Source organism: Sminthopsis crassicaudata, chromosome 3, assembly GCF_048593235.1.
Source record: "Sminthopsis crassicaudata isolate SCR6 chromosome 3, ASM4859323v1, whole genome shotgun sequence".
Taxonomy (NCBI): domain Eukaryota; kingdom Metazoa; phylum Chordata; class Mammalia; order Dasyuromorphia; family Dasyuridae; genus Sminthopsis; species Sminthopsis crassicaudata.
In genome coordinates, this window is record NC_133619.1 from 324,762,286 (window position 1) to 324,790,150 (window position 27,865).

Genomic DNA, 27,865 nt, shown 5'->3' on the forward strand with positions numbered 1-27,865 from the left:
CCTATAGCTAAAATGAGCAATACATTGAAATTCATCGAAAAGGAGAATCTAGCTTCAGGAACTGAAGCATAAAATCCCAAAGGGAATCTCTGGTTCAGAGTTTAAAGATGTGGAAATAAAAATACATAGGGGGAAATGGTCATATATTTTAAGCAAGTCAAAATTCTAGGATACTGAATAACATGAAGGTCATGCATGGCTCCCATTTTATTGGAGTTATTTAAAGTCTTCAAGAATACCTACTGTTTAAACCTCAGAAAAATGTGGGCTTGCATTTTTTTTTTTTGTTTCCAAAAAGCACATTTTTTTTTCTTTGATTGATTTTTAAAAACAACTCATCTGCACTGTTATGTCAGAAAAATTAGATGTATGCAAGACCTCAGTTGTGAGAATATCTTCTTAACATCTGCACTTCAACTTACAAGAAATCATAATGTGTTGACTTATATTGCAAAGTGGGTAATAGACCCATTAGGATAGCAGATAGTTTTCCATATGAGGTTTTTATTTTTGTTTTTAAATCTACATGGGAAACCTAGAGCCTCTAAGTGTGAAGATAACAGATACTTCCTCTCCTCCATCTCTTCTCCTTACCCATAGTCATGTCATCAGATAGAGAAAAATTAATTGTACATGTATACATGCAAACACACGCAGATTCAAGTTAACAGCTTCAAAGCATATTTCTTATTCCTAGGGCCTTCAGAACTCCATAAACACCCCAGGGTTTGGCCCAGTGCTCAGAAGGGCATCCTCTAGACTAAACAGCAGCAAACCCATTTTACACTGCTACATCTTTGGGCCTCATGAGAGAACTCCACCAGCTCCTATCCAGGGGTAAAATAGGATTCCCACTCTCAGAATGCAGCAAAATAATCTTCCATTAGTTTGAACATCAAGGGAAATTCTTGAACAGTTTAAACTCCTTCCACCATTCAAATAACAATAGGGGCTTCCTATTAGCTTCTGCATTAAAAATAAAATTCTCTTAGAATTTAAAGCCCTTTACAACCCATCTCTCTTTCTACCTTTTCCAGTTTTCTTACACTTTACTTCCTTCTTTGCATTTTATTACCCAGTCACATTTTAAGACATGTCTCATACAAAGTCAATGCCCATGAATTTAGGGAATGGTCAAACAAATGATAGTACACATGGACAAAATGAAAGATTACTTAGAAAAACAGGTAAATGATGAGTACAGAGATGAATACAGAAAGACAGCATGAACTGATGAAGAATGAAATAAGCCAAGAAAACATTATACATAATGATTAGGACAATTAAATTGGTAGGGAAATAACCACAAAATAAATGAAAGCTTTTAAAACTGAATTAAAAAAAAAAAAAAGAATATACTTCAAGAAGATATAAGAAGATGCCACTCCCCACTTTATTTTGCAAAGGCAAGAAATCCATAGGTTTGCATCATGACACTTGTTCCATACTTGCCAACATGTTGCTCAGTTGTTTATTGTTATTGTTTTTGCTGAGGCAATTGGGGATAAGTAATTTGCCTAGGGTCACATGACTAGTCAGTATTAAGTGTCTGAGGTCATATTTGAACTCAGATCCTCTTGACTTCAGGGCTGGTACTCTATTCACTGCACCACCTAGCTGCCCCATATTGTTCAGTTTTAATATTTTTCTCTTCTTTCTCTTTTTTTTCTTTAGAATATTCTTTGTTGCATGCTATCATTCTCTGGATGGAGAAAGAGATGTATAGTATGAAAAATTTTGGAGATAAAGAAATGAAAACAATCAACAATTTTTTTTTTTAAAGAAACCTCAAATTCTACCATTTTTAAGAAGCTTTTCCCAGTTCCCCCCCACTAAGTACCTTGCTGGCTGAGATTTCCTTGTAAAGTTTTGGATCATTTTTTTTTGCCTTTTATTTGATTCCCCAGAACAGTGCATGACATATAGTGTTTATTAGATACTTAATGACCAATTAATTAAACTCAAGACCTCTCTCCTCCAGCAATATATTTCCATCATACTTTTTATATTGTCTGCTATAATGATTAAGAGACAATACAAATTTGGCAAACTTCATTGATTGGGTAGTTATAGGACTAGAATCCTGAGTAAACACTTCCGGAATGCTTTACTAGCCCATTTTGTGTGGTACCTTCAGGAAGAAGTTGAGGCTGGTTTAAGAAAGCTCTTTCTTTGCTTCACCTTACCACCAACTGGAAGATATTAGAATTAGAGCAATGAGCCTTTTCTTTTTCCTTCCGGACAAGAAAAAAAAATACCTTTAATAAATAGACTATCCCATTGGCTATCAGGAAAAATTAGTTTGTTCACAAATGTACAGAATCCAAATCTATATAAAATTGCCCCTCCCCTCCCTCTTCTTTTCCCTTACTCTTATTCTCTTTTTTTTTTTTTAAAACATGTTGCTATGGAAACTACATTGAGTTTTCATTCTCTCTGTTTCCATCATGTTCCTGCTCAGAAGCAGGAAAGAGAAAGAGACATTGATCAGTGATGCAATGAGACAGCCTCTGGGGAGAGAGGGAGGCCATCAGTGGGGAACATGTATTCCCAGGACACTGGATCACAACTACTCTCTCAGCAGAGACAGGTCGATTTTACCATCCTTTAGGGGGATTTAATTAAAAACTCGTCTGGGCCAACCCTTCTGAGGCACCACAGTAACATGGATCACCAGAATCCAATAGTGGTATGTCAGTGGAGGTGAGGGTTACTCAGAATTGTCCCCATATGAATTAAAAGCTTCTTCAGCCTATTACTGACAGACAAGAAATTCATTTGATACTCTTCCTTTTTACAAAGAGAGATTTATTGGCCAAGGGTTGATTTACTTTTTGTGTGCTTAGGTCAGAGGGTGCCAAGAAGATTGTCATCTCCTACCTCATGGGCTTTCCCTTAGAGGTATCACTTTCATACTTTTCCACCTGTGGATTCCTCAGGGGCAATTTGCTACCAAAAAAGTTCTGAGATTAGGTTTCAAGGCATTCACACTTGGAGTCACAGCAAGGATTGTTGATTATATCTCTGCCATAGTACCCTTTGGCAGCTGGCTGCAGCAGCTTCACACTAACTACTCTGTCTCTGATATGATGGATTCACATTCTTTCTCACCATCAACAGTCTGGAGGTTAGGGTGAGGAAAGTTCAGATCCTTAGAGGCATGATGTGGCAAATGCTGTACATAACAACTTGTAGGAGGATTTCAGACTTCCCACTTGACACATTTTTCCCCTGTGCTTCCCAGGGTTAGAATACCCCCTTGGAGTTGGTTAAGCAAATATCTACGGTAGGAGGAAGGTGCTTTGAGATAAGAGGACTTTTTTTCAGGACAGAGATAGTAATCTTTCACACTCACCCACATCAATCACTCTCATTTCCTCTTATTTCTTTGTCCTTTTTTTTATACCCAGTTTCTAATTCAACATTTCCTTCTACATACATTAATATCACTATTAATAATAACATAGTAGCAAGTATTAATATCCACTATTTAGAATAACAATAATAGGAAGCATTTATAGAGGACTATGTGTTTATAAATGTATATTTTTCCCTGAAAGTCATATTTCTGCCTTTTCAATTTCCATCACATGCATAAACAATGTGAAAGTTTAAGGCAGAAGCAAGATAGGTGGGTCCCATGAACTATGCTTGGAAAGCTGTGGTCTCTGAGATCTCAATAATAATTTAGCCTATTTGGGCTCAGTTACAGGTATGATTACAAAGAGGTTTAACTTAGGGTTAGGACCTAAGGACAAGGAATAAAGACCAGTTAGAAGACCAGAAACATCTGGTCTTGTCAAGAGATGAAAATAGGAGCAATAAATCCTGAAAAGATGAATATGAGAGCAAGTCATAGCTTGCCAACATAGTTATTATTCAATCATGTCTAACTCTTCATGACGCAGTTAGTTTGCCATTTCCTTTTCCATCTCATTTTACAGAGTATGAAAACCTGATTAAGTGACTTGTCCAGGGTCATACAATTAGTACATATTGGCCGGACTCTAGATCCACTGATGTAGCCATGAAGCCACAAAGTTGCCATTACGGTGACATTGGACAATTCCTATAACTTCTTCTATAACATATAGCCATTTGGATATTTCTCCATCCTTTGGGTCAGTATCTTCATCTTTAAAATGAAGGGACTGGATTAGATGATCTCTAAGGTCTCTTTCACCTCTGAATCTATTCATCCTGTAATAACTTTATGTTAAATGAGAAATTCACAGGGAGAAGAAATTGGTATGAACTATTGAAATGATAGGGGCTACTAGGATGGGAATAGGGATGAGAAGGTGATAAGTACGAAGGTTGACTGTTGCTGCCATCTATAACTGTTTTTGAATACCTGGGTGGAACAGGAATTAAATGATTCCTCAATTTCTCTCAAATAAAAAGCAAAAGATGACACAGAAACAGAAAACCTGACTCATTTACTCTTTTCCCATGCTAAACATGGAGGAAAATTCAGCTTCCAGTCAAATAACTAAAGATGATTTGTATAAATTGTGTTCAACAAGTGATGGTTCATTTACAATAGAATATGACCAATGTCAAAGATAAGATGTAGCAGAATTTGCAATCATTTCATTTCTCTCCTATGTTCAGTCATCAATTTCCCAGGCTCTCATTTTATTCCCCCTATGAAGTTACAACAGGACAGAAAGACAGTATAACCTCCTACATGAAGAAATGTAATTTTATCACTTGCAAAATACTTCCAAACTGAATGGTTGAAATATCCCGAAAATTTTTAACCCCTTTAAGCAACCTCTTAAAAAATACAGTGTTAAAACTTTGACATTACCTTTGAGGTTTTTTTCTCTTTCTTCCCTCTATTTCAGTTAACCAATCATCTAATCTCATCATTTCTACTTCTATACTTTCTTGAATCCATTCTTTCCTATCTATCCCCACTGACTACCACCCTAGCCAAAACCCTCATTGCCTCTCCTAGTCTACTGTAGGCACAATAGGTCTCCCCACTTCCCTTTAATCTATCCTCCACTGCTGTCAAATTGATCTTCTTTGTCCTGAGAACACTTTGATGCTCATAATTCTTAAATGGCTCCCTACTGTCTAGCAAAGGAAAGCTTAAGATAGTCTTAAATGAATTTGGAACTCAAAGTTTAAAAAAAATGTTAAAAATAAAATAATAAAAGAACTTCTCACATGGGCATTTGAGGTCCTCCATGAGCTGTCAGCATTCTACATTTTCAGTCTTTCTCATTATAATCCTCATCACATATTTAATACTTCAGGCAAAATAGAGCTGTCTGTCTTGATGTTGTTAATTTCATCCTTTATGCCTGGCATTCCCTTCCTGCCTTTTTGAACTGTTCTACTTCTACTCATTCCTCAAAATTCAACTCAAATAATACCTTTTCTATGAGTTCTTTAATGCCACATTTAGCAAAATACATTTATTTTCTTGGAACTTATTTTTATGTACTTGTCCTATTTTGCATTATAGTCTTTTTTTAAACATAACCCTTATATCAGCAGATCTCAACAGACAAGAAGAGCCCAGCTTCTTATCTTTGGGGACCTCTGACTTATAAGAGTGATTTCTCCCAACCAATACTACCTGTAAACTCTGATATGAATTAATACATTAATAGTTGCACCTTTAAAGAACTCTGGCTTTATTTGCAAAATTAAGTATAAAAAAGAACCATCACTTGAGACCATGAGACTCTGAGAAAGTCCAGAAGTCCCACTTGTATTTTTATAATTTCTCTTTGCCAAAACAACCATGTATAGGACTCTAAGTGATAGTATAAATAAGGATTTGATTCTTTCCAGTACTTATTTTTGTACCTTAAATCTCTTACCATTATGGTTCTGTTTTAGCATTAATTTATTATCTTATTGTCATGGTTCCTGTTCTTGGTTTGTGTCCTTCTTGACATACTCATTATTCTCTTTATCTGGGACTTGAAAACAGTGACCCAGTGGGATGATTCTACAGGTACCTCAGCTACTTATATCCTAGCTCTTTTACTTTCAAAGGGTCAGACCTTTTTGAGGCTCTTTGAAATGGTACTTTTCTCTTATACCTTTTTTACATAGAAAGAATTTTCTTATGCTTTTGATGGTACTCTTCTTACTTGTTCTGCTCAATTTAGTCTCATGTTTCCCAAATCTGACCAGATTAGATTAAATCCCTTCTGTTCATCTCTTCCCTGCCTCAGTGCCTAGGAATATTTCAGAATCCCTTTTGGGGATGAATTTAGAAAAAAAAATAATACTTTTCACTTGGCTTTTTTAGCCTCTCAACTTTTTCCAGAGTATCTTTATCAGTCTATGCAAATTGGAAAAGGAAACAAGAAGTTATTGATCATTTTCAGCACCATCTGTATATATGAATTAAAAGACTGAAAAAACCCTGACTTGAGGTCAAAATCTATGTCTTTAATACATCTGTATATGATTAATTTCTCCTACTAGATTCCAGGCTCCTCAAAAGCAGTGACTAGGTATTTTTCATCATTGTATTTTCTGTAGTATTAGCATAGTATTTTGCACATAAAGGAAACTTTTTAACATTTTTATTGTTTGTTGATCTTTCATTTTTATACCATGACTTTCCCTTTACACACATCTATTTCTAATATGCACATTTTGTTTGTCATCTTGAATGAGCAGTGCAACTGTGATTAAAGGTTTGTGAAGAAATATAGTCCTTTCAGATCAATTTTCTCTTTTTCATAGACTTCATTCACTCTGATTATTCTATTAAAACATTATATATTATTTCAATTTCAATATCCCTAGCCTTAACTTCTTTCTTTTATTAAACTTTTGTATCTTTCCAAGTTTTTTTTTTCCATTTGAATATTTCTCCACTTTGTATCAGCTGCTCTGCCTGCTTTCAGCTCCATGAAGAAAATGCTCCTACCAGAATAAACTCATCACTTTTAAACTCACCACCACAGACTTACCTTGATTATCACCAGTTCCCTCAATCTCTTTTCCCTTCTGATAGAAGAGCAAAAGGCCAGAGTACCAAACTCCTCCCAATTGCTTCTTTATAAGAGTGCAGAAACTAGGCTTGACTCACTAGACTGCATCTTCTGATTCTTCCTGATTTCAACTTCATAGAGCAAGATGACCCCTAGATATCCTCACCCTTGCACCCCAACACACACACACACACACACACACACACACACACACACACACACACACACACACACATTCTGTTCTGCCTCCTTTTGTGTACTGTTTCTGCCTTTGGTTTGTAAACTTTATGAAGCAAGGATTATTTTCTTTTTATTAACTATAACCTCAACACTTATCACAGTGCCTGGCATATGGTAGGTACTTAACAAATATTTATTCACTTTTTTGGATTGAATATCAAGCAATTAACTTCAGACTTGACACATCCAAAGCCAATTTTTTTTCCTCAAATTGTTTTCCCTTCCTGTTTTCTGTAAGTTTTGTCAATACACCCCCATATATACAGTTGAAAACTGGAATTCTGCATTTATTTGTCTTATTTCCAAGTTCTCCTGAGTTTTCCTTCCCTTCCATTATATGGTTTCCTTAATCTTTCTATTCATTGATTTGTATCCTTATCATAAGTCTGAATTACCTCAATAACTGCCAAACTGGTTTTCATTATTCTAGCATTTCCTTCCCTGTAGTCTAGCATAGGTGACTTATGCTTGTGGTCATATAAATCTTATTTAAACACCACTTTCTACATGTACAAATTCTAGGATATCCTTATGTCTATAGCAACAGTTCTCAAAATATTTGGCATCAGGAAACATTTACACTTTTAAAAAATATTTAGAATCATAAGTTTATTGTATTAGAAATTAAAACATAGTAGTAGTATAATGAAAATAGTTTGGGCTTTCAGAATCAGAAAAGAAGGTTCTGAAAAGGTTCTTGGGGGCTCTACACTTTGAAAAAACCCTAGCATATAGAAAAATGTCCGAGTTTCATTAAATTATTTCATTAGATTACCTTGCTAAACTTATTTTTCCCTAAGCTATTATCTGTATCACATTGATTTACTCAGTATCAAAAACTATCTCACCTTCCTTCACTCTTTGATATCTTTATTTATGACCTTATATAGGACTTGAAAGGAATTGTGAGATAGTGGAAAAGAACTCTGAAGTTGAAAATACACATTCTCTCAATTCAGCTTCTATCTCTGACATTTGCTCTTGATCTTGAGAAAGTCAATTAAACTTATTAAGCATTAATTTTATAATCTATAAAATCAGGATATCAATACTATATATAATATGCTTTGAAAAACTATCAACTATTATTTTTACCTACTTTTTCTTCCTTCAGAAAATGTCTCAAGTTGCTAACTTTATAGATAAAAATAAAATCTGGTATTCATGTAGCATGTTGAGATTTGCAAAATATTAGAAAATTAAAATCTCATTTTATTTTCAAAACAACCTCGGAAATTAGATACTAGTATTATGACTATTTTACACCCCAAAAAATCTAAGGCACATAACATGTAAGTGACTTGCTTAGGGTCACACAACTATTCAATGCCATAAAAACTTGAAAGAGGTATAGACATGTCCAATATTCTATTCAGTGGCTACTTAGCAGCCCCTTTATCAAAGATGACTTTCTAAAACACTTCACTAAAACAGAACATTTTCTCTGTTATCTATCACACACATTTGCACTTAATCAGAGATTAAGATTATGATTGCCTGAAATTATTTAATGTAGTAGATCTTAATCTCCTTCCCTCCCTCCTTCCTCTCCTTTATTTCTCTCCTCCTTTTTCTTTCCATCTTTATTAGGGTGAGTTGTTATTCAGTGTATATGATTCTTTATGGCCCCATGGATTATAGTATGCCAGTACTGTCTATGGGGCTTTCTTAGCAAAGATACAGGGGTGCTTTGCCATTTCCTTATCTAGTTTGCATGTTCATAGATCATCTGAAATATAATGACTGAATTCTTCTTCTATTGTTTCTTATTTGTAATTTATCTTCCTAATGCTATTGTGGATTCCTAAAAGACATCTCTGAAATAACTTTGTATCTCCCATTCTGTGTAACTCTATGTACTTAGTTAGATAGTTGTCATTAAATAAATGTTTTTCAAAGAAAGAAGGAATGGCTGAATCTGATATTTCATTTTCAGTATTTTCTTCTAGTTCATAGCATCACATTACATTTCTAAATAATTTAATGAACAACAAAAGTAGTGGTAAAGGTAATCTAACATTAGTCTTATTGGAAAAAACATCTTTTCCAAAGAAAGGGAAAAAAATAATACATTTATCCAACAATCTGAAATTCATTTTATATTAATATCAAAACAAGAATTCATCTTTTTTAAAATATCTGCTATAATCAAGGAATGGAAGTAGATATGAAGACTACAAAGATAAAATGATGAGTCAATCCCTGTCCTCAAAATTGTTTGCTTTTCATTTATATTCTACTATATTCTAATTTCTACTTGGAACTCAATCTTATTCAAATCCAATGCTGCTTTTGCTACACCATCTTACTGAGTACAATAACTTTAGAAGAATGGCACTAACTAAAGGACAGAGACTGGGTCAATTAGAAAAATAACTCTGATTAATGCCATGACCAACCAGTCCAATGTAGAATTGGCTGTCATGATTATTACATATCTGTTTCAAGGGATTTCTTTTTCTTTTCTTTTCTTGACTAGAACAATAGTCAATAAGTCAGGTAATGAACATTTATTAAGTACTTTAAAAGGAGGAGTAGGCATTGCTTTAAGCCCTGGAGATACAAACAAAGACAAAAATTTAGTCATTTTCTCAAAGAGCTTACATTCTAATGGAGGAGATAATAGAAACACATGTGTCTCTTCCATTAAAATGTGAGCTTTTTTGAGAAAGTTACTAAGACTATATTGGTATGTATATGCATATATAAACAAATATGCATATAAATATATATGCATGTATGTATGCATCCTTATATTTCTATATATGTGTTTGTATCTGTGTAGATTTATTTATAATATATCTTTATATATATACATAATAGATAAAAGTTGATTTTAGAGAGAAGTCATTAATAGTTATGAGTAAGGAAAAGAGGAGAAATGATTTCCTATAGTAGGTGGGTTTTGAATAACGTATTGAAGGAAGCCATTGAAGCAAAGAGGGGGAACATTTCAGGAATGGTGCTAGAGTGAGTGCAAATACAATGACTTGGGAGATGGAATATTATGTATAAGGAAAATTACAAAAATCAATGTTACTAGATTATAGAGTGAAGGAAGAGAAGGTAAGAGGGAATGAACTCAGAATGGAAAATAAGATAAAACTGAATAAAAATCTTGTGGAGGGGGGAAGAATATACATTTGATATATGCTTTATTCCATTGTAAAGGATATCTAGGCTAATATAGAAACAGTTTTAACTAGTATAGAAGAAAGATTGAAAGGGTGCAAATGATACCTTTTCTTCAGCTGGCTCAATTGATGACTATGTTCAAGAGAGAAAATATGACACCTATGGCAGTTCTGAACTCCATAAAGCTATAAATTATGTCATTATTAGTTACACCAGACTGTTTTTCTTCATTCAGGTTTTAACCTCCTAGCCAATCAATCTATTATTGGATAGTATATAGTCTGAGTATGGAAAAAAATTATGGCAACCAACTATTTTTTTTTTCATTTTATGCATGGTTTATTCTGTACAATTTATTGCAGACAATAGTAGAGTTAAAGAACCTGAGAGTTACAAGAAGCTTTCATTTTTTTCAATTACATGATATTTCAATGCTTTTTCCAATATTTTCCAAAACATACAATTTCTGACTCAAGAATTTTCATATAACTGACCTTCAAATTTATCTTCAAACTTGTTTGTTTGTTGTCATCATTGCTGTTGTTCTCATCATTCTAGGACTGTTCAGTTGTCTATATTGTCTGTTCCACATGGTCCTGACCCTTCTGAGACCATTCCAATGAAAGAAAGTTAATTAATATTCTCCATCTCAGTTTTGTTACTTTTCTTCTTGAATATGGTTAGAAAAAATTAAAAAAGGACAATTTGGTAAATTGTGTCTTATTTCATCATATTGGGAGAAAAATATGTGGAAACATAATCTGCCCTAGATTTTTATTGAAAATCTCACCAATTATTTTTTGGATACAAGTATTTGATGTTGATCACAGTGGGAACTAGATTATAGAGACAGCTGAAGTGCTCCAAAGCCACAGTATTATTTTGATATGTTGATGGATAAAACCATAGAAAAAAATCCTCACCCATTTGAAAAACATAAGGTAGTTTACTTAAATAAATATTCTTTCTGAGTCCTGGGTACTGAGTGCATTGATAGCCTAAGAACTTTATTCATTGTCCTTCCTGAAACATTTGTGTTTTAAAATGAAATCACAAGAAGATATTTGCTTAATTCAATATAATATTTCTTCATCTGAGGAGCTATGGTAATATTTGTTAAACAGGTTTTTTTTAAATTTCCTAGTAAATCTCATTTTTTAAATTTTCTAGTAATTATCAGATTACCCAGTTGGTTGACTACTAACTATAACAATGAAGAAGAATAACCCAAATCACCTTACTGGAAGACAATATTCTAAAGAGAACAAAATATCAAATTTGGAGTCAGAAGGCAAAGATTCAAATCTAAAGTCCAGCATATGCTAAGTATGTGACTCCTAATAAATATTTTTCTAGTGCTCAAAATATCAGTTTTGGGATGTGCTGAATAGAATAAATGACATCTGAAGTCCCTTCCAGGTCTAAATCTATGATTCAATACATTTCCAACTAAAGACAAGACAGGATCATCAACAGAGAACATCAAGAAGTTACGTTTGCTATTCTGGGCCACTCAGGTGGATCTGTGTGGAGACTAGATGACAGCATTATTCCTAGGTAGCTCTTGTGCAGTCTGACTGAAGTGGTGTGACTACAAACACAGAAGAAAAAAGAAAACATCATGTTGATACACTAAAGCACAACTTCAATAATGCTGCAGAGCTATGGGATGCTGGGAAACAGCAGTAGCATACAGACTGAGTTGACTTGTAGCAATTCCATCTGGATCAGGGCTCTTTCAGTTAAGGCTTCATGTAATCCAAGGAAAGACACAGAGCCACTAACAGTGACAGACTATACAAATAATAGTTGTAGCAGCAAAGCAAAGGACCATCTTCCTACATATACAAGGGAGAAAGAGCTACCTCACACATCCATCTCTCTGGATCACTTGTTCAGGCAATAACAGGATTGTCAAAAAGAGCATTTTTAAATATAAAGGACATCAATATAGATTCCACACCACCTTTCTTTTGCTTGCTTGAAGTGAATAGCCCAGGTACATTTGTATACTTTTTTTGCCCCTTTAAAAGACCCAGCTTTCTTTCTTGCTTCATAGAATATTTAAGCTTTCAAACATCTCTTCATTGAAGTGAATGCTATGTCCTGCCACCAGCAGCTTTCATGAACCTGCTCAAAGATATCCCAGTGGTACACCTTGGGTATATAGTGAAGAGTGAGACTAAGGAATGAGTTTATCTTTTTTGCACCTGCTGTCTGGCAGAATGCCAGGCTAGACAATAAAGACATATCTAAAGGACAGAGTTACTCTGAATTAGGAAGTTATGGATGTCTGGTAGGGGTTAGACTAGGTCTCTTTTAACTCTAAGATTCTCTGATTCTGTGACTGCCCATTTGGAGTCTTACTTTGCCATTTGTCTCATTTTCTAAAACCTGCTGTTCAAAAATTTAATATTCATGGGTTTTTGTACTTCTCCTCCTCCTCCACAACATACATGTAGATCAGGCAGGCACTCTGAGGCAGGTTTTTCCAAAAGCTTCTCTTGCGTAGCTATGATATAGTGGAAGAAGTGATTGGATTGGAACTCTATATGGTTTTGATACTACTGATTATGTGGCCATGAGCAGGTTATTCAATGTCTCCAATACTCAGTTTCCTCATCTGGGAAAACAAAAACAAAAGCAAAAACAAACAAACAAAAAAAAAACAACCAAATATTTGCACTTCATATCACAAAGGTACATTGTTAAAAACAAGATTTATAAACTTAGAGGGACTTTACTTTTGAGTGATGATAAAATGATGATGAGGAAAAGAAGGAGGAGAAGAAGACGAATGGCTCTAATGAAGCAGTGACTACTTCAACGATAGTGTCTCCTTGCAGTACTTTTCATATAGTGGTTTGAACATCGGTCTAAATAATATAATTTACTATGTTTCCTGGATTTTGCATTTGAGCTCTCTGCATTTGAGCTAGGTCAGTAAAGTAAATTGATTCATCTCAATAGGCACTAAAATCTCTTCCATCTCAAAATCTATAATGCTTTACCATTCCCTACTTTCAATGGAATAGGTTATGGAAGAAATAAGAGTTAACTGAGAGAAAAGCAAAGAAAAAGATTAGCCTAAAGCTTGGCATATGACATTGTGATTAGTTGACTGACGGTTGGTGAGGACAAATTGGGAAAAATAATGGGGATGCTTTACTGAAAAGTAGAATCAAGAAAAAAAGTAGCCAAAATCAAAGAAATAGGATTTGGAATTGCATAATTGGACATAGACATTAGAGAATTCTAGTCACTTGTTTGGAGTCTTCTGAAACAATCTTAATCTTCATTGTCTATTCAATCTATTAAATACAATTTTCACTAGACATTTATTATGTACTAGACAAAATGATAGGCAGATGACATGTAGGATGCAGGTAGGTGAGAAAAATGCAAGTAGCATAATCCACTGTAAAACTGCTTTGTACCCACCTGAGTTAACAAAAAAAAAAAAAAGATCAAAGAATTAGAACTGGATGAAATCTTAGTTGTCTAGTCTTCTACTTACCACTTTACAGATGAGTTGACTGAGGAACTGAATTAAATGATTTTTTAAAAATCACACATTTAGTAAATTACAGAGCTAGGTATTCAACCAAGGTCCTCTCCTTCCAAATCCAGGATTTTCTTTTCTTACTATGTTACATTATCACTCATGATACGCCACAACTTTGATAGTAGAAAGCTTTCTGCAGATGGAATGTGGGTGACCCATAGAATGTACAAGTCACTGAATCATATGCATGTGACTTAATTATAAACAATTTACTATATTAAAGATTACTATTATATTTTTGAAGGGCACTGAAGAACATAATTATTCCACTTATATTTTTATATATGATGATGGCATGATAATGATGAAAATGATAATGATTACCACTTCATCAATCCAGGAGTCAATATTGTTCAAATGAAATAGTTGTTGGATTTCCTATCTGAAACAATGGCAGTAAGGAATTTTTATCTGAAAAGGAGGGTAAAGTGTAGAAGAGATTTACCAAGAGTTCCTGAGATGTCATGAAAAGATGAATAACTTTCAGTGATTGGTAACTGATGGATGGGGCAGTCTTCATGTATTTTAGACAGGTGGTGGATTCTATTTTGAGCATGATTGAAACATCACATTTCTATATGTTTGTGTTTTTCTTAGTTGGGGGAAGAGGTAGTTAGATAATGAGTGATTCAGAAGAAACATGAGTAAAAGATTCAAAGAACCAAGCATTCTGGAAGTTTTCTGATTGGCTAAGGAGGATACTAGGATTGTAGATATTACACTCTAATCTTATTGTAGATAAGTGGATATTGAGTATCCAAATAAGAATTTCTGAAATTAATGATTTGGGGAAGGGAATATATGAGGAAAAATAAATCATTTTATTGGATAATGGTGACATGAAATAATCAAAAGTTCCAGGCCTGAAATTAGTGAATGTTGTAGTTAAAGCCAAGGGAACAATAGAATTGTTTAAAATTTAAGTGCCAAATTTAACTGAATTATATTCTCTTATACAAATTTCTAATCACCTTATACTGTATTATTTATGAAGCTCCATATTCTTGCCTTGAGAATAAATTCTTAAAAGGGACATTATTTTGATCTGGAGCATGAGTCAGAAAGGGATAAGGATGAAATGAGGTACTAAAATTGGGCATGGAGTTATGGTGGTAGTGGGTCAAGAAGGGAGAACGGTAATTTGGGATTAGATGCAACAAATTATTAAACCCAGGACCCAAACAGACTTAGAAATCAAAAAGATCCAGCGAAGACAGTGATTTAGGAAATAATAAAATTAAAAAGGGAAAATATTGGATCCAAGGACGAGTCCCTCTAAGAAAGAGCCAGAATCTTCAGGAAGTTGGCTAACTCAAAAAGGGTAAAAGCTCAAGTTAGTTACTTAAAATTAGTTTAATATGATGGATAGACCATCCAGTTTTGAGTCCAAAAGACCTGGGCTTGAATCCTATTTAAGACACTTATTGCTGTTTGACTCTGGGCAAAAATAAACATTAAAAAATTAAATAAATTAATTTGAGAATGAGTAAAAGTTACTCTTCCTCAGACTCAATTTCACCTTCTCTGAAATGGGGTTAATAATAACCCCTACACTTCAAGGATATTAATATACCTGCATTCTTGCATTGTAGTCTCTGTCAATGATACTTAGATGCCAAGCAGGCTTATTGAAAAGCTATGAAATCTGGGATTAATGTGATTATTTGAGAAAAACTATGTTTTATGATTAGAAAAGATTTATACATTACATTTTATATTCATATTATATTACATGAATATTTTTGTTGTTTGATTTTCCTTTTGAAAAACTGTGGAAGCTTTTTCTATATGAAACTTAACAGTTTGCAAAACCTATGGACATTTGCTTTCTGCTTTTAGGAGAGAAAAGCTAGATACCAGAACAAATGCTTCCTTTGCCATTCTGTTACCGTATGGTTTCAGTGCTGTTACACAGCTATGATGCAATTTAATTAATGGAATTAAAGATTCCCAATTGACTTAAAAAGCTTTGCATAGCAATCCTGTGTCCTTTACCATTCTCCAGACCTCTAGACTTCAGCAATGCTGGCTCTGAACTATCCTCTACACTATTTAACCTTCATGCAGTGGTATCCATTTCCTTCTACAAAATGTCAAGCTAGATTCCCCCTCTCAGCATTTTTTGTTCTAAAGATCTTCTGTCTTTACATTTCATTTCAGATGATCTTTTTTATCTCTACCAATTCAATGGTGATGTGAAGAAGAGGTCAGTGTAGTTCATCCAGAACCAGAAAAGAAATTTTCATGAACTAGTGAGTTACTATTTGGAAGTAAATGGCTTAGGGGGAAACAAGTGCTTCCTGTTCTCAAAAACCTGGTTTCAGACAATAAATCAAAAACACTTAAGTTAGTACTAAAACACCTTGGGCTTTCATACCTCACTGGCAAGACATACAGACACACACACACACACACACACAGGGAAAGAGAAAGAGAGAGACGGAGACAGAGAGGAAAAGAAAGAGAGAGACAGAGACAGAGAAGAGAGAGACAGAGACTGACAAAGACTGAGAGAAAGTGACAGAGATAGACACAGAGTCAGAGAGAGACAGAGAGATAGAGACAGAGAGACAGAGAGAAGGATACAGAGATGAGAGAGTTAGAGACAGAGAGACAGAGAGACAGAGCTAGAGAGAGAAAAAGTGATGAAATATAATGGGAAAAAGGCAAACTCTATAAAGTGAGCTCACAAAGCTCATCATCAGGGTGAGAATTCAATTGTACTAAATGCCAAATATATACCATAAATGATTTGGGGCGCAATGGGTTCTGTCTAGTAAAATGCTGGGGGGGAGGGATACTAGATAATAGAATGAGAATTTAAACTTTACTTCCATTATATACTATTTGTGCAGCCTTGGACAAGTCACATAAGTTTATTGGGCCTCATTTCTTTCACCTGTAAAATAAGAGACTGGTGGCTGGAAGTAATTTTTTGTAGCTTTAGGTATATTATGCTAATTTCCCTGTTTTCCTATTTTTGATTTTTCCTCACTCTTAGCAGGGAGAGTCTATCTGTTATTCTCTGCTATGGTTAATTCTGGAGCTTTTAGGAAACCAGATTTCTCAGGGTTTGATCACAGTTTTAGCATTCTAAACCTGAGAAGTAATATTGATCTCTTTCTCCCTTTCTTCTTCAACCCACCCTCCTCTTTTTTTGTTTGTTTGTTTTGATGTTATTTTTATTGTTGTTGTTGTAGTTATTGTTTTTCATTTCTAGATATGCCCTTGCTCAAGAACCTGGAGGGCCTAGAAGAAAAAGTGAGAGACCAGCACAAAGAAAGGTCATCCCCATGCTGATTTTCTGCAAAGCCTCAAGTGGAAAGGTTTGTCCCCTTTCATAAGGGGATTCTATCTTTCCCATGACATTTCCAGAATTAGCTTCAATTAAAAATCTGAAACACAGCCCTGGACATCTGAGAACAGCATGTTGCCTGATTGGTATGATTATGATTGCAAATCAGATGTTATGTTCAGGACTTGGTACATTCTCTATGCTCCTGGAGCCCAATTCCTCCCTTTCTCTGGCAAAGAAGATGCTAAGTGAACCACCTTCCTGCTGTGCCTTCCTTCCCATCTTCCCCTCAGTTCTTTCCCCCTCCAGTCAGAGGCATAACTTCCTTTGGAGAACTAGCAACAGTATGATAAAAGGTCTTCACAGGAGCCATGTACTTGCAGGAACTGGGAGAGAAGATAAACTGTCCATTGCTTAAATGGATTTGTCTGGCTTCTGGGGACAAGGCGTGAAAAATCACTAATACTTAGGGTCAGCTGGACATTTAATCAGATTCCTTTTGTAGGCTGTAATAATCCTCTACAATCTCATTCCCAACTCCAAAGAGTCCTTTCTCACCCTATCAAGGATACATAGGAAAATGTCTTGGCCAGTGGCAGAATCTCAGACTCCACACACAAGCTTAGTGATTCTATTCTTAGACTATATACAAGCCTGATCCAAGAATAGAATATGGAAGGCGAGTTTTCTCTCTTCATGAAAAAGGAACATCCATTCCCTGGTGATTAAGAAAGAATTGGACAGAATAATTTTCATAGCACTTTTGCAGAGTAGGGAGTAAATACTGTAATCCATTCTTTGCAGATCACAAAACTCTAGGAAATAAGGCTTAAATGACTGGGACAAAGTTAAGGAAGAGAGCCAGAGAAATACTTGAAACTGAAATCCAGTGTTCTCATACCTTTTCTGGTACATCACTCACTTGGTAACTAGTTTTCAAAAAAAGGCCTTACCATACCATGTCAGTATGGAGAATAAACAACTCAAAAAAAAAGGCGAATCAGTGATAGACAGGAAGGCCTACTATTATGAACTCAGAGCTCTCAGTATTTCCATCTGGACCCCTGATTTAATGTGGACTGCAGTATCTCTCTCCCTGACAGGAACAACATTTCTTGTCGCTGCGTGCACTGAGCTATTTCTGCCATGACATATATCAAAGGGATCGGGATCTTGAGAATTTATTGGAAGTGTTAATAATTGCATGTGAGTAGGGTCCCTGCTCCTCATCTGTAGCCTAGAGGAGTTCTGCTAAACTAAAGCAGTGTATATTCTTCTTTGGACAGGGAGCTCATATTTAACATATAGGTTTGTCTTTTCTGACTGCCCCTTGAAAAATTATGTTTTTAGTAAATAAATATTTGATGGATTTCCAAGTGTCTGCATATTCTATTAGATAATTGCATGTAATACCCAGAATTCTGACATTATGAGATAGAACTATGCTATAGAAATTACTAATAGCTTTGGATTTTCTATGATGTCTTTGAAGTGTTCTAAAGGATCACCTCCCACTTTTTATAATGCATAGTTATCTCATTTTCCAGTTTAGTAAAGTATATATATTTAAAGATACAAATAATTGGGGCAGTGGATAGAACACAATACCTGGAATCAGAAAGACCCGAGTTCAAGTCCAGCATCAGAAATTCACTATGTGACATTGAGTAAATCACTCCTTTTTACCTCAGTTTTCTCATCTGTAAAATGAGTAGGAGAAGGGAGTAACAAGCCATTCCAGTATTTTTGGCAAGAATATCGCAAAAAGGGTCACAAACAGTCAGCTACCAATAAAATGACTAAATACTAAAACATAGATTAAAGAAGCATAAGTAAACTTTCAATAACTCAGTAATATAGCTTTTCTCCCAACTCCAATCTTTTGAATGCTTCTTTTTTCCATTCACATAATCTTTTGACTTTTCTCTGGTCACATGATCCCAAACTAAAGTTCCAAATTATTATCTAATCACATAAGAAACTGGACTTGACTCATTTTAGCTAACATGAAAAGGTTAACAATTAAATCTCTTGTGACTAATTAGATGCTGATTAAGAATTCTAATCAAACTATCTGAGAGAACACTGTGTGATCTCTAGTCTAAGTATTTTGAGGAGATACCACCTGTGGTAAAAATTTACAACCTGTAGATCCTCTTTGCATCAGATATTGCAATTGCCTGGGGATGTCATTTTATGACCATTCATTTATTTCCAATTTCCAAAACGTTCTGGGAAGTCTCCATGGAAAATGACACAATAAAAAAAGAAAACATTTTGCTTGGTTATATTCTGATATGTATAAATACATCTCCATCAGTGACATTTATTTCTTTTTCCTTAATGTTTATAAATGGTCATGCTCTCTTCTTTTTGCATTGATGTTACATTTATATGTAATTATGTGATTTCTGCAATAGAGGTATATTTATGCTCTTCACACTACATTCTATTTGCTTATATGATTATGGTTTAATGCTATATATATTAATTATGTGCTCAAAAGTAAACAACTGTTACAAACCTTACTATATTGAGCCTAGAAGGCAGGGAAAAAGACAGAGGGAAGAAGGATTGAACAGAAAGGGAAAGAAATGGCTTTTTTGTGTGTCAACAAAAATAAATAACAACCTTTATAGAATAATTAAGACAGAAGGAACCATAGAGGTCATCTAGTTTGGCTATTTTTTATGGCTGATTTGAGGAAATGAAGCACTAGAGCAGGGGTTCTCAAACTATGGCCCATGGGCCAGATGCACCCTCTGGATTAAGTGACCTGCCGGATTATGGCAAATGGGCTGAGGGGCAGAGACAGAGTGTGAGTTTTTGTTTTTAGTCTGGACCTCCCACAGTCTGAGGGACAATGAACTGGCCCCCTATTTAAAATGTTTGAGCACCACTGCTAGAGGAATTGAGACATTCAGGGTTACAGCTAGTAGATGGTAGAGACAAGCCTAGAACTCAGGTCTTATGTCTTTCTGTCCAGGACTTTGTTACCACATCACCTCCTCCACAGCAGTCAGAGTACCTCAAGCAACATATTCCTACACAGGAAATATATTCTTTTAAAGTTCTTTACCTTTATTCAATGGTTTTCTTTTTCATTTTTCTTTAGTTTTTTTTTTTAAACACCATTTATTGTCATAGTTCAAAATTGTGAGTTTATCAGTATAGTAAGTAAAAGGATTTGTCCTTAGTTCTACATCTGCGATCTGTCAGAGGAAGATCTCCTTCATAGGTCTTTCTTATTCTATCTGGCTCCCTTTCCACTATAACAAGCTATTTATAGAAAGATTTTTATAAAAGTTCCTAAATTTAAAAAAAAATTAGGTAGAAAATATTTTTTTAAAGTTCCTAAACCAGGGGCCCCTAGATAGCAAAATAGACCACTGATCCGGGAAACAGGAGAATCTGAGTTTAAATGTGATACTGGGCAAGTCACTTAATCTCAATTGTCTTTGAAACAATAACCAAAAAAGCTCAAAACAAAACAAAACAAACAACAACAAAAAAAAAACCTACCTAAATCCATTACACCCTTGACCTCTGTACTCATTTTTGTCACCATAGCCCACCTGCAATCTCCTAAATCATAAATACATGAAACATGAAAATCAGGTGCAGGTGGAACAGGGCCATAATATAGGAACTCTAGACCCATGATATTAATGGGACAAAAGGGGAAGATAGAGAGAAAAATGTTTGAGGGGAGAGAAGAGAAAGCGAAGGAGACACACAGATGGAAACACACACACACACACACACACACACACACACACACGACTAGAAACAGACAGAAACAGAACTGGAGACAAATTGATAGAAATAGAACTGGAGACAAATTGATAGAGACAGAGAATAACAGAATAGAAACAGAGTCAGAGACATAAAGAGAGACAGATAGAAAAACAGATATAGACAGAGGCGGATGTAAGACCTTTTTCATACCTTATTAAAAATAGGTTCCTCCTCACAATATTCATACATATCATTTAGAATCTGAAATCATCACAACTACTGAACCCAGATGAAAAACCTTGTATTGCGGTGATAAAGATAGGGGGGATTCCTTTTGAGGCACAGATAATACCATTGTCTTCTGTCCATATCAAGCCTCTCTGCCCCCAACACCCATCCTTTCCCTCAGCAATAAAAAAGAGAGGAGAATTAGGTAAATCATTAGGAAATACTTTGAAAGAAACCATTACAAAGATCACGCAGTCCTCATCCACCAATGATGGATAGTCCAGGTGTCTGTGATGAATGCATTTACAAATATTGCTGTGAAGTAATTTCCTTCCATTTCTGGTGTACTTCAGATAAATTAGATTCCTTCTAATCATATCGCCTGTCTGTGTATGAGAAAAGATGGTCCATCAGCATAAAATGCATAATATGTATTTGGGAGGTGGAGGGAAAAAGGGAACTTTGGGGAAAGTTATCAAATCTAGTTAGAAATGAGTGGACCCATACCAGGAAAGACATTCTTACTAAATACTTCTCATGCACATAACACAAAGACTGCTGAACACTTTCCAATGTACCATCAAGGAGATACTTAATCCTTTGCCTCTGGCTTGATCCATGAGAAAATGTGGAATCAGCAACATATCAAAGTGAGGGAGACATATCTATGAGAAAGAAATAAGAATATATGCTTTCAGTCCATCTCAGTTTCTCTCTGTCTCCCTCCCTCTTTCTCTCTCTCTCTCTCTCTCTCTCTCTCTCTCTCTCTCTCTCTCTCTCTCTCTCTCTCTCTCTCTCTCTCTCTCTCTCCATCTGTCTGTGTGTCTCTGTCTCTGTCTCTTTTTCTCTCTCTGTAAGTCTTGCTGTCTCTCTCATTCCATCTCTCTTCGTGGCTGTCTTTCTGTCTCTTTTTCTCATTGTCTCTCTCTCTGTCTCGTTTCTCTTTCTTTGTCTCCTTCTCTCTGTCTCTGTCTCTCTGTGTGTCTTTCTTTGTCTCTATCTGTCTCTCTCTGTGTCTTTCTGTCTCCCTCTTTTTCTGTCTCTTTATTGCTCTATTTCTGTCTCCCCCCTCTCCTTTTCCCTTTCACTCTCCCTCTCCCCTTCCTTCTCTTTGTCTCTCCCTCTTCTTTTCCCTTTCCCTCTCCATCTCCTTCCTCCCTTCTCCCCCTCTGAAATTGCTTTGTAAGTAGTGATTGAATTAAAATTCAGAAGATATTGAAAAAATAGCAAATTAAGAAAAGTGCAAACAATTTAATTAAAAGGGTCAGTTTAGTAGTTGAATTTAAGCATAATCCATCACATATGTAAAAGTAGCATAGAAGAGTAAATAGGTATTGATTTGGAATACAGATAGACCTGGATTTGAATTCAAGATACTTCAGAAACTTAACTGCTATATACCTCTTCACAAATCACTTTTCTCTTCAGTTTTCTCAGGTACAAAATGAGGAGTTTGCGTTCAATGACCTCTATTTTCTCTCCAATCTAAAACTTCAATCTAAATCTAAAATTTAAAAAACTTACCATCCTATAATTAAATATTAATAGAGGTATAAAATTACTGTTCTTTATTCCTTGAAAAAAATTGGTATTGTATATCTAAAATTAGTTATTCTACCTGCTTATGGACATTTTTAAAGTCATATACTGAATGAATCTTCACATATACAAGAAATAATGAGGGCCACATTTTAACCAATTCCTTACCTGGAAATCTTATGAATTTGGAACCTAACCAAAGACAAAGAATGAAGTAAAGAAGGCCAAAAGAGAAGCCACCAAGATATAGCTCCTAAATCTCATTTATTTTACTCATGATGCAAATATACAAATAGTCTTAATAATGTATTATTTTACTTTAATTATAATGTATTATTTTAAACAAAATTTTAACAAATAAAAAAGGAGAAAACACTCTGGGAGCAACAGAAATGACAATTTGCAATAAGGATGAAGACAACAATACTACAAAAACATCTTGTTGATTTAATAACATCCTTTTGACAACAAGAAGCCACAAAGTGCCCCCAAAAGAAGAAATAATCAAAAAAGTATAGAAATAGATGTGCAATATATCACAGATGAACTTCACCAACACTTTTGCCAATTTTTGTTTCTGAGTGCCACATATTAATATCTAAGCTAAAGATTTTATCATTTCTATTCTTCTCTCCAAACACAGTATTTTAAAGGCATGCAAAATGAAAACAGTGGTGATTCCTTATGGGCTTCATAATGAGAGACACTAAAATGCAAAATGTTCCTCAAAAGCTAGAAGTATCATTAATTGCTATTGTAGGCCCACAATTTTATTGAATGATGTATTAATTAATTTGCCTTCAACTTTCATATGCCAGTGACCCTAGGGGATGCAAAAGTACTGGTTATATAATTTGCCCATCTAAGTATTGTCTGTCAGAGGCAAAATTTGAACTCAGATCTTCCTGATGGCACAATTATTACTCTATTCAGCATGGAATACTGATTCTTTTGTCCAGAAAAATCACACACAATAAGGAATGTAACCAAAAAATGAATGTTCTTATATCTATATCTCTATCAAGGTATGTGCAATACTTCTCCACATTTCATTCTCCTTATATCAATAAATATACTACTCCTGAAACCTAGATTTTCTGGTCAGTCCTCCATGAGTCTCCATTTTTCAACCATTCAATCTATGGCTTAGATCCATGCAGCCTGTCTAACAGTGGCTAACCTTTGTCATTCTGTGTTTGCCATATATGTTCAGGAGTACCTCTGGTATTTCTGGAAAAAAGAAAGCCTGGAAAAGAGAGACAGACAAAAAAGATAACCACTGATAAGTCTACTTATAAGAAGCATCGAGAAGAGACAGTTTAGTTAAAGGTACAGAATATGGGGTTTAAAAGCATTGGGTTTTGGACTACAATTCTTACTATCCGTGTGACTCAGGTCATTAAATTGGTAAACTTAATTTCCTCGTCTATAAAGAATTCAGTATCCTCCTCTATAAAATCATAGGGTCGAACTAAATGACCTCTCAGGTTTCCTTCTCTATTCTAACAACGCTCTAAAGATAAAATTGCTACATAAAATAGCAAGGATAATAATAGAAGCTAGTTTTTATATAGTGCTTTAATACATGTAAATGATTTTACAGTTCTCTGATTGTAAACTTACAGAAATTAAGGGAGGTAAGTGACATTATTATCCTCATTTCACATGTAAGAAAAATGAGGCACCCATAGGTAATATCCTTTGCTCATGGTCAGCTAAGTAACAGAGAATAAATACAAATTTTGGTGTGCCAGCTCTTTGCAGGTACTCCAGGCCCAGCTCTCTATCTACTATGCCAGCCAGGTACCTAGAGTTAAAATGTAAATTTCCATTATCTAGCCATATCCTCATTTTCTCTCTGTGAGTTTTGCATCCATGACTATTCTAGATTTTCCATAGATGATTTTCTTATTTCCAATATAAAATTATGAATTTGAAATAAGCATGTTGAATCAATTCATGTCATCTATACGTTTCAGCTACATCATGATGACTCCTTCAGGATGACTCCCTTCTGCAATACCTTCTGCCCCCCAGTAATGAAATTGTATAGTCTGCCAGTCAATCAAAAGTAACAGCCACCTTTGTTGATTTGTTTCTGGAAAATTGGAAATCCTGCCAATAGTTCAGTAAGGAAGGAAAAATTACAAGACCTGTCTATGCCCCCTTTTAATTAGCTTCCAAATCTGGCAACCAAAATCCCTGATACAGAAGAGACAGAATAAAGTTTTGTTTAGAACACATTGGGAGACTGATTATGGAATACTGACCAATATTCCTTTTAGGACTGGGGTAACTATATAGTTCTAAGTAGCACAGTCTGTGGTTTTTATTTAAATTTCTATGTGCATGACCCTTATTACCTATGCATTAAAATTCTATCTAGGGCAAAGACTCAAAGGCTTGAAGGTTCACAAGGTGGTTCATCCCTGTGGTCTTCAAGCTTTCTATTCTTGGCAGTCCCTTTCCAGGTGTGACAAACAGATCTCCTCAGGAATAATGGCATGATTCCAGTTGACATTTTCATGTGTAGGAAGGAGAAAAAGGGTGGAGAAGAAGTAATATGCCTCATGTAAAAATACTTTAATAAAATTCTGATTTTATCTGAATATTTTATTAAACCTAGCTTTGCCATTTGTCAAAATATTCATATGTGCTGAATATTCTAGAGTGTCCCCTATATGGGTTCAAATTGTCACTTCTCTTTCCAATTCATTATCCCCTTCACCATTCCTAGGTCTTTAAAGAAAACACTTTTTTCACATAGAGAAGTTATTGGCTAATCACCATACTGTTCATTCCCATAGGTTAATGTCTCATTTTGAGAAAAAGGCGGTTCTCTCTCCCCTCATAATTGTGTTTTAAATAAACATAATTGTATTTTTCTTTTCAAATCAAAGTCAATCAGACCAAACTACTGAATGTAAGACATCCTTTTGAGCACTGGAGGGTGATACAAGAAAATAGGACAGATTATTGCCTTAAGAGACTTACATCTAACAAGACAAGAAATAAACACATGAAGAAAGAAAGAGGGAAAGAAAAAAAAAAGAAAGTTAGGAAAGAAGGAAAGAAAGTTGGAAGGAAGGAAAAAGAGAATAAAGGAAGGAGGGAAGGTAGGAATGTAGAAAGAGAGAGAAGAAGAGAGGAAGGAAGGAGGGTGAGAAGGAGAGAAGGAAGGAGGGAAAAAAGATGGAAGGAAGGCAGGAAGGCAGGAAGGCAGGAAGGCAGGAAGAAAGGAAGGAAGGAAGGAAGGAAGGAAGGAAGGAAGGAAGGAAGGAAGGAAGGAAGGAAGGAAGGAAGGAAGGAAGGAAGGAAGGAAGGAAGGAAGGAAGGAAGGAAGGAGGGAGGGAAGGAGGGAGGGAGAGAGAAAAGAAGGAAGGAAGGAAGTAAAGAAGAGAGAAAGGGAGAGAGGGAGGGAGGGAGGGAGGAAGAAATGTTTAAATAGTAGTTTCAAATAGAAAAAGAATCACAAAATTATGCATTCCTACATCATTTGCCAGATAAATAGAAGAATTAAAAGAGATCAGAGAGATGAGTCATTGCCTTATGTCAGGTTGGTCATTAAAGATTTAGTCTGATGGTGGTTTTTACTGTGATATTTGATTATATAATGAAAGCAGAAAAAAGGAGAAAAGGAAGGAATGATATGAGCAAAAAGAGAGATAAAACTGTAACACATATAGTTTCTGGGAATTATATAGGTGATAGATAAATAGATAGATCGATAGATAGATAGATATAGATAGGTATGATAGATATACATACATACTATATATTTGTATGTGTGTATATACATATGCACCTAATTAACAAATGTTTTATGCATATTTATGTATGAGTATATACATTGAAATATTAATATTTTGATAGATTAAACTCAATTCAACAAAAATGTATTAAATGCCAGCAATGTGCTGAGAGAAAAATTGTTGTTGTTGCCCTCAAGGACTTTACATTTTGCCAGACCTCATTTCATTCTTTCCTTTAGTATAGAATACAATACTTTTGTGTCTTCTGATCCTATGTCATGTTTGTCCATCTTTTTCATTGATTTCATAGGATATCATAATATACTAGAGATTTCTTATTCTTCTAGTTATCTTGAGAGAGTCAATATAATCCTCATATTAGTTACTTTGGTCTTATCACTAAGTATATCACCTATTTTCCTTTCATATTGATGCAACTTCAGAAACTTTCATGATAGACTTGGTTTAGACACACTTTGTCAGGCAACCTGACTTTTCTTGGCTCACATACCCCCACCTAGAAAATCTAAGAAATTCTTTACATATATAGAGTACATTGACAGCCTACTTGCAAACAGAGTTCATAATATGAAACAAAAGTTTGTTAGTATTCTTGCAAGGTGCTAAGTCACTGGAATGGATATAATTATCTAATTTAGCATGGTACTTAACAATTCTCTAGTTCAGTAATGCATTTACTGAATTCCATGAGATTCACACCTTTAAGAGAGCATACTTTTAAGGAGCTCCCACAAGCCCAGGGAGTACCCACAAGCCCATTCTCTAGGAAGATATAAAAAGCCAGTATTCAGTCAAGGAGGGGACTTTCTGGGAGAACTTCAGGGGACTTTGGAGAGAGGACTTTGGGAGATTCAGAACTAGGATTGACTTCTGGGAGATTCACAAAGCAGAAACCCACAATCCCACACTCTTGGAGGCAGAGTCTGATTCATTCCCACATCTACCTTGGTACTGTCTGGAGACACTGGGGAGGACAGAGGCTGGAGGCTGAAGGACTAAACTTTGGATTTGGAGACATTCAGACAAAAGCTCTCAGGAATCAAGAAGAGAGATAGATGCCTTAGATGCCTTTACTAAAGCTAACTGGGCCCCAGGAAAAGATTCAGGATTTTGAAGGGCACAATACAGGAAATGGACTTTAACTCCTAGCTGCATTTTGGGATTATTGAACTGAACTGAAACTAAGGCTGCCTCCAGAAGCTCCTCAAGAAACCTGCACACAGAGAACAATTACAATCTAGAGAAACAGAACATTACGAAAGTTTATGTCAAAAAAGAAATAATTAGAAGTTTTTAATTAATAACAATCAGTCCTCAAGATATATGAAAATTCCAATAGACAAACTACAAATATGAGAGTTCATAGGACTGAGCACTTCTA

The 27,865-nt window shown here is 35.1% G+C and overlaps 1 long non-coding RNA gene across 1 annotated transcript; it reads right to left on the reverse strand.

The window, feature by feature from the left end:
• Positions 1-255: 255 nt before the first annotated feature.
• LOC141561531 (uncharacterized) lies at positions 256-27,865 on the reverse strand. Its single transcript, XR_012488078.1, has 2 exons — positions 23,892-27,865; positions 256-21,837 (listed from the first exon to the last, which is right to left on the reverse strand). It is a non-coding gene; the product is annotated as an uncharacterized LOC141561531 (long non-coding RNA).